Source organism: Salmo trutta, chromosome 15 (genome assembly GCF_901001165.1).
Source record: "Salmo trutta chromosome 15, fSalTru1.1, whole genome shotgun sequence".
In the NCBI taxonomy this organism is placed as follows: Eukaryota; Metazoa; Chordata; class Actinopteri; order Salmoniformes; family Salmonidae; genus Salmo; species Salmo trutta.
This window is the reverse complement of record NC_042971.1, coordinates 1,799,118-1,815,581: the sequence shown is the minus strand read 5'-3', so window position 1 is coordinate 1,815,581 and position 16,464 is coordinate 1,799,118. Positions and strand designations below refer to the sequence as shown.

At 38.6% G+C, this 16,464-nt stretch overlaps 1 long non-coding RNA gene and 1 pseudogene across 1 annotated transcript; both read left to right on the top strand.

Annotated features, from left to right (window-relative positions):
* The first annotated feature begins 442 nt into the window (after nt 1–442).
* LOC115149667 (uncharacterized) lies at nt 443–7,587 on the top strand. Its single transcript, XR_003866922.1, has 3 exons — nt 443–734; nt 1,434–1,532; nt 7,548–7,587. It is a non-coding gene; the product is annotated as an uncharacterized LOC115149667 (long non-coding RNA).
* Nucleotides 7,588–8,150: 563 nt separating this feature from the next.
* LOC115149652 (NLR family CARD domain-containing protein 3-like) lies at nt 8,151–10,781 on the top strand (annotated as a pseudogene).
* Nucleotides 10,782–16,464: the final 5,683 nt, after the last annotated feature.

Genomic DNA, 16,464 nt, shown 5'->3' with positions numbered 1-16,464 from the left:
CATGTTGTTAAATTTGTAGTGTAGGCCTATTAATTATGCTAATATTATATGCTAATTATGTTCTGGCCCGCTGACTTTAACTCAGAAAAAAATTCTCCCGATGTCATGTCCTGACCATAGAAAGCTTTATTTTCTATGGTAGAGTAGGTCAGGGTGTGACAGGGGGGTTTCTAGTTTAGTTTTTCTATGTTGTTTTCTAGTTTTGTATTTCTATGTTGGGTTTTGTTTGGGATGATCTCCAATTAGAGGCAGCTGGTCATCGTTGTCTCTAATTGGAGATCATACTTAAGTAGGTGTTTTTCCCACCTGGGTTTGTGTGAGATTGTTTTTGAGTAGTGTATGTTTCACCTCTGCGTCACGGTTTGTTGTTATTTTGTTCTTTAGTTTATGTGTATGTATTGCATAGTTTCACAGTTCAATAAAATATGTGGAACGATAATCACGCTGCACTTTGGTCCGCTCCTCTCTATGACAACCGTGACACCCGAAGCCAAACCTAGTTGATGAACCCTGTTTTATAGTATGTCATGGCCTTTTCTGGCCAACTGCTGTTATGTTTATGATATACTATGGTGTTGTGTCACTAGACTTTGACCAGATATTATTGCATCCAAAGATCAACTGTACCTAGAACATAGATACAGAGCCACTTGTTATCAGGAAGCTGCTCTCTCAGTACAACGGAAAATATCTCAATGACTTGACATGTTCTGGTTGTGAATTCAGGCTACAAGGTAAGAATCTTCCCAGGGATTATTGTAAAGTGTGTAGAGAAATTAAATGTATGGTGTTATTTTAGTATAGTGACTGACAGTAAAACACTCAGATCTAACAGTCCATTTCACCTGGGACAGCTACGTGACAGTTCAATCATACAAAATGGCGCTAACTGGGCGTAGGCAAGTCAAATTCAAAAACATATTGTTCATATATTCCTATATTGTGGTTATTTTATAATTTGTATATTTTTATGTATAAGTTGTAAATCGTCTTTCAAAATATGTTAAAATTTGTTTTCAAACTTACAATGAGCTCCTCTTTCCTGTGTAATTTGGTTTGAAACCACTGAACATACTTTTCTGAACATTGTTATTATGAACTGAATTCAGTAACAGCATAATAATATCATACCTGTTAAACAAAGCAACACACTAGAATGAGAGAAATTATTAAAAGAGAAAGTGACTTATTAATATTATATTGTTGTTATTATTTTTATTATTATTATTATTAGTTAAACTACATGGAGAAAAGGTGAAAAATATCAGTCACGACTACATGTTCATGTGATGCATTAAATCACCTGACTGTTGGGATGTATCTGTTAGTAAATGTTTTATTTCTAAGAGATAATGAATAAAATACAACAATTGACATTCAATAATTAGTTGTCACTGTGTTAATCACAACCAACATGCTGGATCTCTGTTTAGGGGTCACTGCTCTAAAATGAGTCTCTCTTGGAAGAGAGAGAAGGAGGGCCCTGCCTCTAAAAGGAGTGTCTCTGGGGAACATGGCACCAAATCTAAGAGGTAAGATTAGTTTTGTAAAGAATTTATGAAGAGTTTATATCAAAAACACTATATCCACCATCTCTTCTCATTTGTGTTTTTTTCTTCAGAAATTAAGGCTTATGGGTGTGTAAAATATTACTGTTCTAAGATTTAAAATTCATAGATTTTAGCGTATGACATTTTACTGAGAACATCACAGCAAGATGAAACAAATATTGTTGCATTCTCTAGATTCTGCATTCATAGATTCTCACATTTCATTTGCATTATAGAGCCCCACAGTGGAGGTGTTATAATACCCATAAAACCTAGCGGTCAAACAGGGAAATGGTTCCAATAGTTTTATAGAGCCCCACAGTGGAGGTGTTATAATACCCATAAAACCTAGCGGTCAAACAGGGAAATGGTTCCAATAGTTTTATAGAGCCCCGCAGTGGAGGTGTCCTAATACCCATAACACCTAGTGGTCAAACAGGGAAATGGTTCCAATAGTTTTATAGAGCCCCACAGTGGAGGTGTCATAATACCCATAACACCTTGTGGTCAAACAGGGAAATGGTTCCAATAGTTTTTCCAATAAAAAACATGAGCTGTCGCACACCCAGATAATGTTTATTTATGTGGAGGTTCTGACTAACGGCTAAACTATAAGCTATAAAAAATAGAGTCCCACACTCCATATATAAACTCCCAGTAATTTATTGGCTATTTACCAATGTTTCAGCATCACTGTGCCTTCTTCAGGGTGATGTCATGAATACTTGAACCAGGTTATGTAGACAAACAGTGCAGTTTGTGCAACCAATGACAATAGAGAGGGGTGTGTCATAACTATTAAGTTAATTAGAATGAATTGAGTGAAACTGTTAAAAAAAACAATAGTTTCTGGCATATTGAATATATCAGGCTATTGTTATCATATAGAAACATAACTGATAATTGTACATAACATTAGCGTCAACATACATTATTGTTTAATTCAATTTCACATATTTAATTGTTTCCTATTTCAATAAAAACATTTGTTCCATCTAATGTTTTGGTTCAACCATAATGCATAATAAGCATCATCAACAGGGGAACATATTGGATGTACTCTGATAAGCTGTAGAAAGAATATATCCATTTAAAACAGAGAACTGTTCATAAGGGCCTGAGATCAAAGTCAGTATTCAGACCACTAGGGGTCAATGTTTTTAGACAGGATCTCCAGTAAGCCTCCCTTTGTAGTAGTAGGATCTCCATGTTACCTCCTCTCCTTGGTAGAGCAACATGCTCAATGCCTGTGTATTGGAGGGAGGAGATTGGATGGTCAGCTTCAACAAAGTGAGCTGCTATTGGACAGTCAATGTTCTTACACCTGATTGAGCTGCGGTGTTCAGCTATGTGTTGTTTTAATTGTCTTTTCGTTTGTCATACGTAGGCTTTCCCACATGAACAGGTGATGAGATAGATTACTCCCTTGGTCTTGCATGAGATGATCCCTCTAACAGGGATTGTTCTACCTGTATGTTGATGTCTGAAGATGGATGTTTTTATAGTGCTGTTGCACTGTGCTCATGAGCCACGTTTGTAGTTCCCATTTGGGATGGGTGTCAAGAGTGTCTGATTGGGCTCAGGGGGCAGGTCAGATCTCACCAAGTTATCGCCAATATTGTGACCACGCTTATAGACCACCAGTGGGGGTTCATTATAGACCACCAGTGGGGGTTCCTTATAGACCACCAGTGGGGGTTCCTTATAGACCACCAGTGGGGGTTCCTTATAGACCACCAGTGGGGGTTCCTTATAGACCACCAGTGGGGGTTCCTTATAGACTACCAGTGGGGGTTCCTTATAGACCACCAGTGGGGGTTCCTTATAGACCACCAGTGGGGGTTCCTTATAGACCACCAGTGGGGGTTCCTTATAGACCACCAGTGGGGGTTCCTTATAGACCACCAGTGGGGGTTCCTTAAAGACCACCAGTGGAGGTTCCTTGAAGAGGTGTGCGTTTATTTTTGTCTGATTGTAGAATATTCCAGTATTGCTATCTATCAGAATACTTGGTGCAAAAGACGGTTGTTTTTCTTCTTTGGTTGAGTTGTTAGTAATTCCTCTGTTGGTTTTTGAGATATTTTCATCATTGCTGCATCAAGAGTTCTGTCCTTTTAGCCTCTCATTTTGAATTCATCTGTAACTTCTTAGCATTGCTGTCAAAATCCAAACATGTTTCTACCATACAGTTTTCCTATAGGGAATTGTAGAAACATTTCAAATAAGGGATGTGTTTCGTATAGGGTGGGGTGGTGCGGCGGTCCTTGTGGGCAAATTTTGTCATCAAAGTATGTCATTCTCTGGATGGTGCTTTCAAGACAACTGGGAAATGGGAAGTTCTAATGATGACGTCAGTGATCTTCAGGTTGGAGCTCTAGAAAGAGGCCGAGATCCCCACTTGGAATTTCGAGATGGATGACCGTTCAAACCGTATTTTCTCAGTTGGAGCTCGTTTTTTTCAGAGTTGTCCTGAACTCACTGAAGTCTGATATTTCCCAGGTTCCAGTTGTTTTGAACGTTGCAGAAGTCATGCTGGATTCACAGCATGGCCAATGTATTCAACCTTTTCTGTCCCTTGGTGTTGCATGTGAATGTTTATCCTTTTAAGTTTGGAAAAGAGACCCTTAACTTCTCAGGGCTGCCTGGGGGCTGCCTACAGGGCTGCCTACCGTCCCACCCACGGTTCACACTATTCAACAGCCAGTGAAATGTCAGGACGCCAAATTCAAAACAACAAAATGTCATAATTCAAAGTTCTCAAACATATGACTATTTTACACCATTTTAAAGATACACTTCTCCTTAATGTAACCACGTTGTCCGATTTCAAAAAGGCTTTACGGCATAAGCATAAAGTTAGATTATGTTAGGACAGTGAAAACACAAGAAAAACCACACAGCCATTTTCCAAGCAAGGAGAGGGGTCACAAAAACCATAAATTCAGCTAGAATTATACACTAACCTTTGACGATCTTCATCAGATGACACTCCTAGGACTCAATGTTAGACAATACATGTATGTTTTGTTCGATAAAGTTCATATTTATATCCAAAAAAAGCATTTTACATTTATTTTGCCTCCAATACTTCCGGTGAATCAGCACAACATTTTACAAAAATACTCATCATAAACGTTGATAAAATATTAAACTGTTATTCAAGGAATTACAGATGAACATCTCCTTTATGCAACTGCTGTGACAGATTTCAAAAAAGCTTCACGGGGAAAGCACACTTTGCAATAATCTGAGTACTGCGCTCAGAAAAAGACATCAAGCAATACAGATACCCGCCATTTTAGAGTCATCTAAAATCGCATTCGAAATATTCACTTACCTTTGATGATCTTCATCAGAAGGCACTTCCAGGAATCCCAGGTCCACAATAAATATTGTTTTGTTCGATAAAGTCCATAATTTATGTCCAAATACCTCGTTGTTTGCGCGTTCAGTAAGCTACACCAAATGTAGGAAGCACGGCCAAAATGTCACGACGAAAGTTTAAAAAATATATATTTACGTTCGTTCAAACATGTCAAACGTTGTATAGCATCAATCTTTAGGGCCTTTTTAACTTAGAACTTCAATAATATTCCAACCGGACGATTCCAATGTCTTGAAAAACGTTATGGAACACAGCTACCTCATCACGTGAATGTGCGTCACAAAACCCATTTCATTTTCTGAGTCACCTAATTCCAGGTCCTCTTGTTCGCTCTGTGTTCACCGCAAAAGCCTGAAACTAGGTTCTAAAGACTGTTGACATCTAGTGGAAGCCTTAGGAAGTGCAAAATGAACCCTAAGTCACTGTGTGTTAGATAGGCAATGACTTGAAAAGACTACACGCATCAGATTTCCCACTTCCTGGTTGTATTTTTCTCAGGTTTTTGCCTTCCATATGAGTTATGTTATACTCACAGACATCATTAAAACAGTTTTAGAAACTTCAGAGTGTTTTCTATCCAAATATACTAATAATATGCATATCCTATCTTCTGAGCCCTAGTAGCAGGCAGTTTTATTTGGGCACATTTTTCATCCGAAATCGAAACTACTGCCCCCTATACCTTGACAGGTTAAACGCAGAATTGAACCAGTCCAATCAAAGCCATGGTAGATATAACGTGATTTGACAATTTTATCTGTGGCCAATGACCTTGAGCCTTTTGGATGGGCACTTCTAATGTAACTCTATGGCAGCACCCAATGGGCTTGAATTTTTGACAACTGTGCCAGTCGGGTGCCAGTGTATATTGTATGTTGACTTTGACATGTTGTGGCTTTCGGATTTACAATATAAAAGAATATAAATATGAAGACTCGTATTTCACTTACCAGTCTAATGTAACGTTAGCAGGTAACGTTAGCGTTCTCTCCTTTAGCTGTTGTCTCAAAAAAAATGTATGCAAGAATATCGTCAAAAAATCTCTATACTTGGACATTGATTTAGCTTTTCCAGTATTAGTAGCCATATTGTAAGTTCAAAATTTGCAAAACACTTCGTTTTCATAACTCATAACTCACAGATATGCGTAACGCGCTTCGCCATATACTTGCATAAATGGCCAAAAGGAACTAGCCTCCTGGCGCGCAAGCAAGCAATTGGCTTGGGTGACCTAGTAATCTCTATTTGAAAGTCCATCAATTGGTGTGGGATAGGTGAGGCAGGTTTGAGATCTAATGAATTTACAAGAAAAATACACTTTATTTCTCAGCTGCCTCACCTACGTCTTTATGTGAATTAATAACTTTTAAATGCTAAATATTTCCCATAGATGGAAGCATAAGACCACGAAGCATCAGTTATAGGCTACAAGCAGCAATATGATTGACATAAAATAGCATGCAACCACAGACTATATGTCCCATGATTTTCTAAAATGGTCATTAATTACTTTAGTTAGGTATATATCTCGTATTAGGGCTGTGTTGCTTTTGGGAGAGCAAATAAACAGTGACTATAGCAGGTATTGAACCCCGGGTAAATAATCACTACTCAGAACCTCAACCTCAGTATACATACATTATAAAACATCATCTTAATATCTGATATTGTGAGTAAACAACCTCGGAATAGAAAAGACGAGCGCATCTTCCAGCCCGCCAATAAATGACATAATTCAACCCTCCCGGTTAGTAAATTTACCTCAACATTTGACCTTTAAATTAAATTTACCTCCACATGCCCCTGGCTTGCTCGAGAAGGCAGAGCAGGTGGATGCTGGTTGATGAATTAGAGAATGAATGTACTGGGAAAATAAGTTTTTCTCGACCAGAGGTGACTGAATTAATATTCAGGCTTAATGATAATCGTTATATTAATGAAGTGTAAAACATAAGCATAAAAACAGGTAATAATAAAAATGAATCATCGTTATATTACTTCACAGTAATCTGTTAAATGCTTTTTCAGTCCTTCCTCTTGCGTTAGCAGTGTGGAAAGGGACAGAAAGAAGCGTGGGGAGTGGTGGTGTATCCAGGGAGAACTAAACTAATATTCTGAAATATCATTTGTGGTCTTATGCTGCCATCTATTGGAATTATGTAACAACTGCAGTAGTACTGAAAACTGTGTTATTCCTTACTAAAGTAGTAATTACTGAGAATTACTAGTTAATTTTATCACTTACAATCATAAAATAACAACTTATACCATAACAAACAATTAAACTGACATAAACCAAAATCACTATATATGTTGTTATTTAGTTAATAATTACCAAATTTAGCCAGGCGGTCACATTTGAGAGTGAGGGAGATATATAGCATTTTGCATAAAAAAACATTATTTTTGTCTCTCTGAAATGAAACCATCAAGTGACAGATTTTAAACAAATCCTTGTCTGTGAGAGATGTAATAATTAATACATCATTTCTTTAAACAATAAAAGCTCATTTCTGTAAAGTGATATATAGCATTTTGGAACTCTTCTTATGTTTCCCCATCTGAGATCAGAGTAGATGAGAGATGTAATGTTTGTCTCTGTTGTGTTGAAGCCCAATCAAGCAGGAGAGACCAGCCTCCTCTGTACCCAGCTGTGTGTCCATGAAGAGTGACCGGTCTATGGGTACACCTATAGAGTTTAGAGAGGGAGACTTTTCTACTGAACAAAGGTAAGAAGAACTCATGGGTCATGGTCAGTGAGGTAAACAACACTGTCTCTAGTAATTTCTCCTCTCCCATTTTCCCATTTATTTTGGTTGTTTTCATAATCCATAGGCTAATCCTTTAGTCCATTTTTAGTCCTAAAACAGTGTGTGTGTGTGTGTGTGTGTGTGTGTGTGTGTGTGTGTGTGTGTGTGTGTGTGTGTGTGTGTGTGTGTGTGTGTGTGTGTGTGTGTGTGTGTGTACTCCCTGGATGAGGAGATGTAATCTCATGTTTTGCCCACAGAAACCAACAGGAGAGATCAGAGTCAGAGATTCTCAGTGGTCAGTCTTCCCAGAGTCATCAAACAGACCTGGACTCTATATTCAGTGTATGTGATCCTTTTATGAACATTTGTTTTTGTTTATCTCAAGTAAAGTTGATCTGTCAATTATTCATTATTGTGTTAATGAGAAAGCATTTCTTCTCTTGCTTAACTTATTTACTTTATTTATTTCAGTTGCTTGAAGAGAAAATTATGACATTTGTGAAGAACGAGCTGAAGATGTTCAAGAGGATTCTTAGTCCTGAACTCCCAGAAGTCTTTGAGAGTCAGAAGCAGGATGAGGAAGTGGTGGATCCTGAAGATGAGAAGCAGGAGAGCAGTGCCAGAGAGGGGCTCTGAAGATCACACTGCACGTCCTGAGGAAAATGAACCAGAAGGAGCTCGCTGACACACTGGAGAAAAGTAAGATCTGTCTGCATCATGTTGAATGCTGTTGTAGAACATTTAAAAGCTGTGGCTAAAGTACAGCTAAAGTAGCTGTGTAACTCAATGATATTGTAGCAGCCTTAACACAACACCTAGTGACCTCATCAAGTAGCAGAAGGGATGTTTTGAGTAATTTAGAGAGAGAGAGACATTAACATTAATAATACCATCAATAATACCAATAATAATATAATCAGTCACACCAGCCTGGAATGCATTATGAAAATATTTACACATTTATACAGACAGTTAAGAGAATAAATTATAATTTAAAACTTTATAACAGTCCTACAATACTGTAGTTATTAAAACAGACGTAATATTAATATCCTCTGTGTTATTTCTTCATTCAGATGAGCTTGCTGTGATTTGCCAACGTGAACTCAAATCTAATCTAAAGAAGTTTCAATGTGTATTTGAGGGGATCGCTAAACAAGGAAACCCAACACTTCTCAATAAGATCTACACAGAGCTCTACATCACAGAGGGTGGAACAGGAGAGGTCAATAATGAACATGAGCTGAGACAGATTGAGACAACAACCAGGAAACAAGCAAGACCAGAGACTGCAATCAAATGTAACGACATCTTCAAACCCTTAACTGGACAAGACAAACTTATCAGAACTGTGCTGACAAAGGGAGTCGCTGGCATTGGAAAAACAGTCTCTGTGCAGAAGTTCATTCTGGACTGGGCTGAAGGAAAAGCAAATCAGGATGTTCAATTTGTGTTTTCAGTCCCTTTCCGGCAGGTGAATTTGTTGAAAGGGGACAAACACACTTTGATTGCACTTCTTAATCACTTCTCAATGGAAACCAAACAATCAAGAATCTCCAACTACGACAAGTACAAAGTTCTGTTCATCTTTGATGGTCTGGATGAGTGCCGACTGCCCCTAGACTTCCAGAAGAACAGGATCTGTTGTGACGTCACAGAGTCAACCTCAGTGGATGTTCTGCTGACAAATCTCATCAAGGGAAATCTGCTTCCCTCTGCTCTCCTCTGGATAACTACCCGACCTGCAGCAGCCAATAAGATCCCTTCAGAGTGTGTTGACCAGGTGACAGAGGTACGAGGGTTCAACGACCCACAGAAGGAGGAGTACTTCAGGAAGAGATTCAGTGATGAGGACCTGGCCAGCAGAATCATCTCACACATAAAGACATCAAGGAGCCTCCACATCATGTGCCACATTCCAGTCTTCTGTTGGATTTCTGCAACAGTCCTTGAACACATGCTGAAACATAAGAGAGAAGAGATGCCCAAGAATCTGACTGAGATGTACACACACCTTGTGGTGTTTCATACCAAACAGAAGAATGAAAAGTATCTTGGGAAAGAAGAGACAGATCCACACTTGAATAACGAGAGCATTCTGTCACTGGGAAAACTGGCTTTTCAACAGCTTGTGAATGGCAATCTGATTTTCTATGAAGAAGACCTGAAAGAGGCTGGCATTGATGTCAATGAAGCCTCAGTGTACTCAGGATTGTGCACACAGCTCTTTAAAGAGGAATGTGGGCTGTACCAGGACAAGGTGTACTGCTTCGTGCATCTGAGCATTCAGGAGTTTCTGGCTGCTGTATATGTGTTCCTCTCATTCATCAACAACAATGAGAATCTTATGGCCAAACCTCAATCAACATCCAGGAACCTTTCTGTGCTGTTCAGAGACAAGCCTGAAGTTACTGTCTACAAGAGTGCTTTGGATAAAGCCTTACAAAGTGAGACAGGAAACCTGGACCTTTTCCTCCGCTTCCTTCTGGGCCTCTCACTGGAGTCCAATCAGAAGCACTTACGAGGTCTACTGACAAAGACAAGAAGCAGCTCACAGAGCCATGAAGAAACAGTCAAGTACATCAAGAAGAAGATCAGGAAGAATCTCTCTCCAGAGAGGAGCATCAATCTGTTCCACTGTCTGAATGAACTGAATGACCATTCTCTAGTAGAGGAGATCCAAAGCTACCTGAGCTCAGGAAGTCTCTCAGAACCCAACCTGTCACCTGCACAGTGGTCAGCTCTGGTCTTTGTGTTGCTGACTTCAGAAAAGAGCTGGATGTATTTGACCTGAAGAAATACTCCAGATCAGAGGAAGGTCTTCTGAGGCTGCTGCCAGTGGTCAAAGCCTCCAGAGCTGCTCTGTGAGTAAATAAAATGACATATAAGAAATTATCACCAGAAAAAAATATTTAGTTGAGTGAAAAATACGTGTTATATTATGTAAATAATATTATATTGAATAACATATTGAATCAGTGCATTGATTTTCACATTAGTTTAACATAATGACAATACAATTCCAGGAGACAGAAGATTAATCTATATGTTGTTTGAGAGAATAAACCAAATGCATCTACCATTGTCCTTCTACACTACTGGTGTTGAATTAACAGTGTGTTTGTGAAGTCATGATGATCTCGTTGCAGGCTGTCAGGCTGTGGAGTCACAGAGAAAGGCTGTGCTTCTCTGGTCTCAGCTCTGGAGTCAAACCCCTCACACCTGAGAGAGCTGGACCTGAGTAACAATGACCTAGACGATTCAGGAGTGAAGCTGCTCTCTGCTGGACTGGGGAATCCCCACTGTAAACTGGAGACTCTGAGGTCAGTATTCCTGTAGTTGGTCAACAAGTGATAACTGTTCACCAGATCCACATTTGTTTACCAGGCACACATAGTCCACACCATATGTGTTTGGACAGTGAAGCGTACAGTTTTGAAATTGGTGTTATACTCCAGCATTTTGGATAGAGATAGAATGTTTAATATTAGGTGTCAGTACAAAATGTTACCTTTTATTTGAGGTTAATGGTGAGAGGTTAGCATGTTTTGTTGTATCCTCTGTTATTGGTAATGGTGAGAGGTTAGCATGTTTTGTTGTAGCCTCTGTTATTGGTAATGGTGAGAGGTTAGCATGTTTTGTTGTAGCCTCTGTTATTGGTAATGGTGAGAGGTTAGCATGTTTTGTTGTAGCCTCTGTTATTGGTAATGGTGAGAGATTAGCATGTTTTGTTGTATCCTCTGTTATTGGTAATGGTGAGAGGTTAGCATGTTTTGTTGTAGCCTCTGTTATTGGTAATGGTGAGAGGTTAGCATGTTTTGTTGTATCCTCTGTTATTGGTAATGGTGAGAGGTTAGCATGTTTTGTTGTATCCTCTGTTATTGGTAATGGTGAGAGGTTAGCATGTTTTGTTGTAGCCTCTGTTATTGGTAATGGTGAGAGGTTAGCATGTTTTGTTGTAGCCTCTGTTATTGGTAATGGTGAGAGATTAGCATGTTTTGTTGTATCCTCTGTTATTGGTAATGGTGAGAGGTTAGCATGTTTTGTTGTAGCCTCTGTTATTGGTAATGGTGAGAGATTAGCATGTTTTGTTGTATCCTCTGTTATTGGTAATGGTGAGAGGTTAGCATGTTTTGTTGTAGCCTCTGTTATTGGTAATGGTGAGAGGTTAGCATGTTTTGTTGTAGCCTCTGTTATTGGTAATGGTGAGAGGTTAGCATGTTTTGTTGTAGCCTCTGTTATTGGTAATGGTGAGAGGTTAGCATGTTTTGTTGTATCCTCTGTTATTGGTAATGGTGAGAGGTTAGCATGTTTTGTTGTAGCCTCTGTTATTGGTAATGGTGAGAGGTTAGCATGTATTGTTGTATCCTCTGTTATTGGTAATGGTGAGAGGTTAGCATGTTTTGTTGTATCCTCTGTTATTGGTAATGGTGAGAGGTTAGCATGTTTTGTTGTAGCCTCTGTTATTGGTAATGGTGAGAGGTTAGCATGTTTTGTTGTAGCCTCTGTTATTGGTAATGGTGAGAGATTAGCATGTTTTGTTGTATCCTCTGTTATTGGTAATGGTGAGAGGTTAGCATGTTTTGTTGTAGCCTCTGTTATTGGTAATGGTGAGAGGGTAGCATGTTTTGTTGTATCCTCTGTTATTGGTAATGGTGAGAGGTTAGCATGTTTTGTTGTATCCTCTGTTATTGGTAATGGTGAGAGGTTAGCATGTTTTGTTGTAGCCTCTGTTATTGGTAATGGTGAGAGGTTAGCATGTTTTGTTGTATCCTCTGTTATTGGTAATGGTGAGAGGTTAGCATGTTTTGTTGTAGCCTCTCTTATTGGTAATGGTGAGAGGTTAGCATGTTTTGTTGTAGCCTCTGTTATTGGTAATGGTGAGAGGTTAGCATGTTTTGTTGTAGCCTCTGTTATTGGTAATGGTGAGAGGTTAGCATGTTTTGTTGTAGCCTCTGTTATTGGTAATGGTGAGAGGTTAGCATGTTTTGTTGTAGCCTCTGTTATTGGTAATGGTGAGAGGTTAGCATGTTTTGTTGTATCCTCTGTTATTGGTAATGGTGAGAGGTTAGCATGTTTTGTTGTAGTCTCTGTTATTGGTAATGGTGAGAGGTTAGCATGTTTTGTTGTAGTCTCTGTTATTGGTGATGGTGAGAGGTTAGCATGTTTTGTTGTATCCTCTGTTATTGGTAATGGTGAGCGGTTAGCATGTTTTGTTGTAGCCTCTGTTATTGGTAATGGTGAGAGGTTAGCATGTTTTGTTGTAGCCTCTGTTATTGGTAATGGTGAGAGGTTAGCATGTTTTGTTGTAGCCTCTGTTATTGGTAATGGTGAGAGGTTAGCATGTTTTGTTGTATCCTCTGTTATTGGTAATGGTGAGAGGTTAGCATGTTTTGTTGTAGCCTCTGTAACTTTCTCACTCATTATTATTCATGATTCATTCATGATCTTTCTCAAACATGCCAGTCACAGGCTTGATGTAGTCATTACGTTCAAAGAATATGGGACCAAATTTATACTTTTTGACTACTTTAATACACTATAAGTGGATTGGTCAGAATTAGAGGTCGACCGATTATGTTTTTTCAATGCCGATACTGATTATTGGAGTACCAAAAAAAGCAGATGCCGATTTTTATATAATTATGTATTTGTAATAATGACAAAAACAACAATACTGAATGAACACTTATTTTAACTTAATATAATACATAAATAAAATCTATTTAGTCTCAAATAAATAATGAAACATGTTCAATTTGCATTGAATAATGCGAGAAGAAAGTAAAAGTGCCATGTAAAAAAGCGTTTAAGTTTCTTGCATATGATGGTTCAATATTCCCAGTTCTTCAGTATTCCCAGTTAAGAAGTTTTAGGTTGTAGTTATTATAGGAATTATGACGCGTCGACTATTTCTCTCCATACCATTTGTATTTCATATAGCTTTGACTATTGGATGTTTTAATAGGTACTTTAGTATTGCCAGCCTAATCTCAGGAGTTCATAGGCTTGAAGTCATAAACAGCGCTGTGTGTCAAACATTGCTAAGAGCTGCTGGCAAACACAGTAAAGTTTGAATGAATGCTTATGAACCTGCTGCTGCCTACCACCGCTTAGTCAGACTGCTCTATCAAATATCAAATCATAGACTTAATTATAATATAATAAACACAGAAATACGAACCTTTGGTCATTTAATATGGTCAAATCCGGAAACTATAATTTCGAAAATAATATAATATATATAAATAAAATACGGAACCGTTCTGTATTTTATCGAATGGGTGGCAACCCGAAGTCTAAATATTGCTGTTACATTGTACAACCTTTAATGTTATGTCATAATTAGGTACAATTCTGGCAAATTAGGCAACGTGCCAGGAGGCCCAAACTGTTACATATACCCTGACTCTGCTTACACAAAGCAAGAGAAGTGACTCAATTTCCCTTGTTAATATTGCCTGCTAACATGAATTTATTTTAACTAAATATGCAGGTTTAAAAATATATACTTCTGTGTATTGATTTTAAGAAAGGCATTGATGTTTATGGTTAGGTACATTTGTGCAAAGATTGTGCTTTTTTCGGCAATGCGCTTTTGTTATTAAATCATCACCCGTTTGGCGAAGTTGAAGTAGGCTGTGATTCGATGATAAATTAACAGCCACCGCATTGATTATATGCAATGCAGGACAAGCTAGTTAACCTAGTAATATCATCAACCATGTGTAGTTATCTAGTGATTATGTGAAAAGTGATTGTTTTTTATAAGATAAGTTTAATGCTAGCTAGCAACTTACCTTGACTCCTTGCTTCACTCGCGTAACAGGTGGTCAGCCTGCCACTCAGTTTCCTCGTGGATTGCAATTTAATCGTCCAAAATCGGCGTCCAAAAAATGCAGATTAACGATTGTTCTGAAAACTTGAAATCGGCCCTAATTAATCGGCAATGCCAATTAATCGTCGACCTCTAGTCAGAATACTTATGACTTCGTCAAATAGGGGACTTGATACTTAACCTCTCTAGGGTCGTCCCGCCTACGTAACAGCCAGTGGAATCCTGTGGAGCGTTATTCAAATACCTTAGAAATGCTATTACATTATTATTATATTATTATTATGCTATTATTTCAAGCTAGCATATAATGTCACAAAAACACAGAAGACAGCTAAATGCAGCACTAACCTTTGATGATCTTCATCAGATGACAACCCTAGGACATTATGTTTTACAATACATGCATGTTTTGTTCAATCAAGTTCATATTTATATCAAAAAACAGCTTTTTACATTAGCATGTGACGTTCAGAACTAGCATACCCCCCGCAAACTTCCGGTGACTTTACTAAAAATGTACTAAATTACTCACGATAAACGTTCACAAAAAGCATAACAATTATTTTAAGAATAATAGATACAGAACTCCTCTATGCACTCGATATGTCCGATTTTAAAATAGCTTTTCGGTGAAAGCACATTTTGCAATATTCTAAGTAGATAGCCCGGCATCACAGGGCTAGCTATTTAGACACCCAGCAAGGTTAGCCTTCACCAAACTCCGATTTACTTTTAGAAAAGTTTGATTACCTTTGCTGTCTTCGTCAGAATGCACTCCCAGGACTTCTACTTCAATAACAAATGTTGGTTTGGTCCCAAATAATCCATTGTTATATCCAAACAGCGGCGTTTTGTTCGTGCGTTCAAGACACTAATATTTAGAAACTTTAGGGTGTTTTCTATCCAAAGCCAATAATAATATGCATATTCTAGTTACTGGGCAGAAGTAGTAACCAGATTAAATCGGGTACGTTTTTTATCCGGCCGTGTCAATACTGCCCCCTCCCCCCAACAGGTTAAACAAGTAATTTTTTTTCATTTCACTTCACCAATTGGACTATTTTGTCTATGTCCAAATAAAAATCAATTTAAATGACATGTTGGAATGCAACAAAATAGGAAAAACGCCAAGGGGATGAATACTTTTGCAAGGCACTGTACAGTCATGGCCAAAAGTTTTGAGAATGACACAAATATTAATTTTCACAAAGTCTGCTGCTTCAGTTTGTATGATGGCAATTTGCATATACTCCAGAATGTTATGAAGAGTGATCAGATGAATTGCAATTAATTGCTAAGTCCCTCTTTGCCATGCAAATGAACTGAATCCCCCAAAAACATTTCCACTGCATTTCAGCCCTGCCACATAAGGACCAGCTGACATCATGTCAGTGATTCTCTCGTTAACACAGGTGTGAGTATTGACGAGGACAAGGCTGGAGATCACTCTGTCATGCTGATTGAGTTTGAATAACAGACTGGAAGCTTCAAAAGGAGGGTGGTGCTTGGAATCATTGTTCTTCCTCTGTCAACCATGGTTACCTGCAAGGAAACACGTGCCGTCATCATTGCTTTGCACAAAAAGGGTTTCACAGTCAAGGACATTGCTGCCAGTAAGATTGCACCTAAATCAACCATTTATCGGATCATCAAGAACTTCAAGAAGAGCGGTTCAATTGTTATGAAGAAGGCTTCAGGGTGCCCAAGAAAGTCCAGCAAGCGCCAGGACCGTCTCCTAAAGTTGATTCAGCTGCGGGATCGGGGCACCACCAGTACAGTGCTTGCTCAGGAATGGTAGCAGGCAGGTGTGAGTACATCTGCACGCACAGTGAGGCGAATACTTTTGGAGGATGGACTGGTGTCAAGAAGGGCAGCAAAGAAGCCACTTCTCTCCAGGAAAAACATCAGGGATAGACTGATATTCTGCAAAAGGTACAGGGA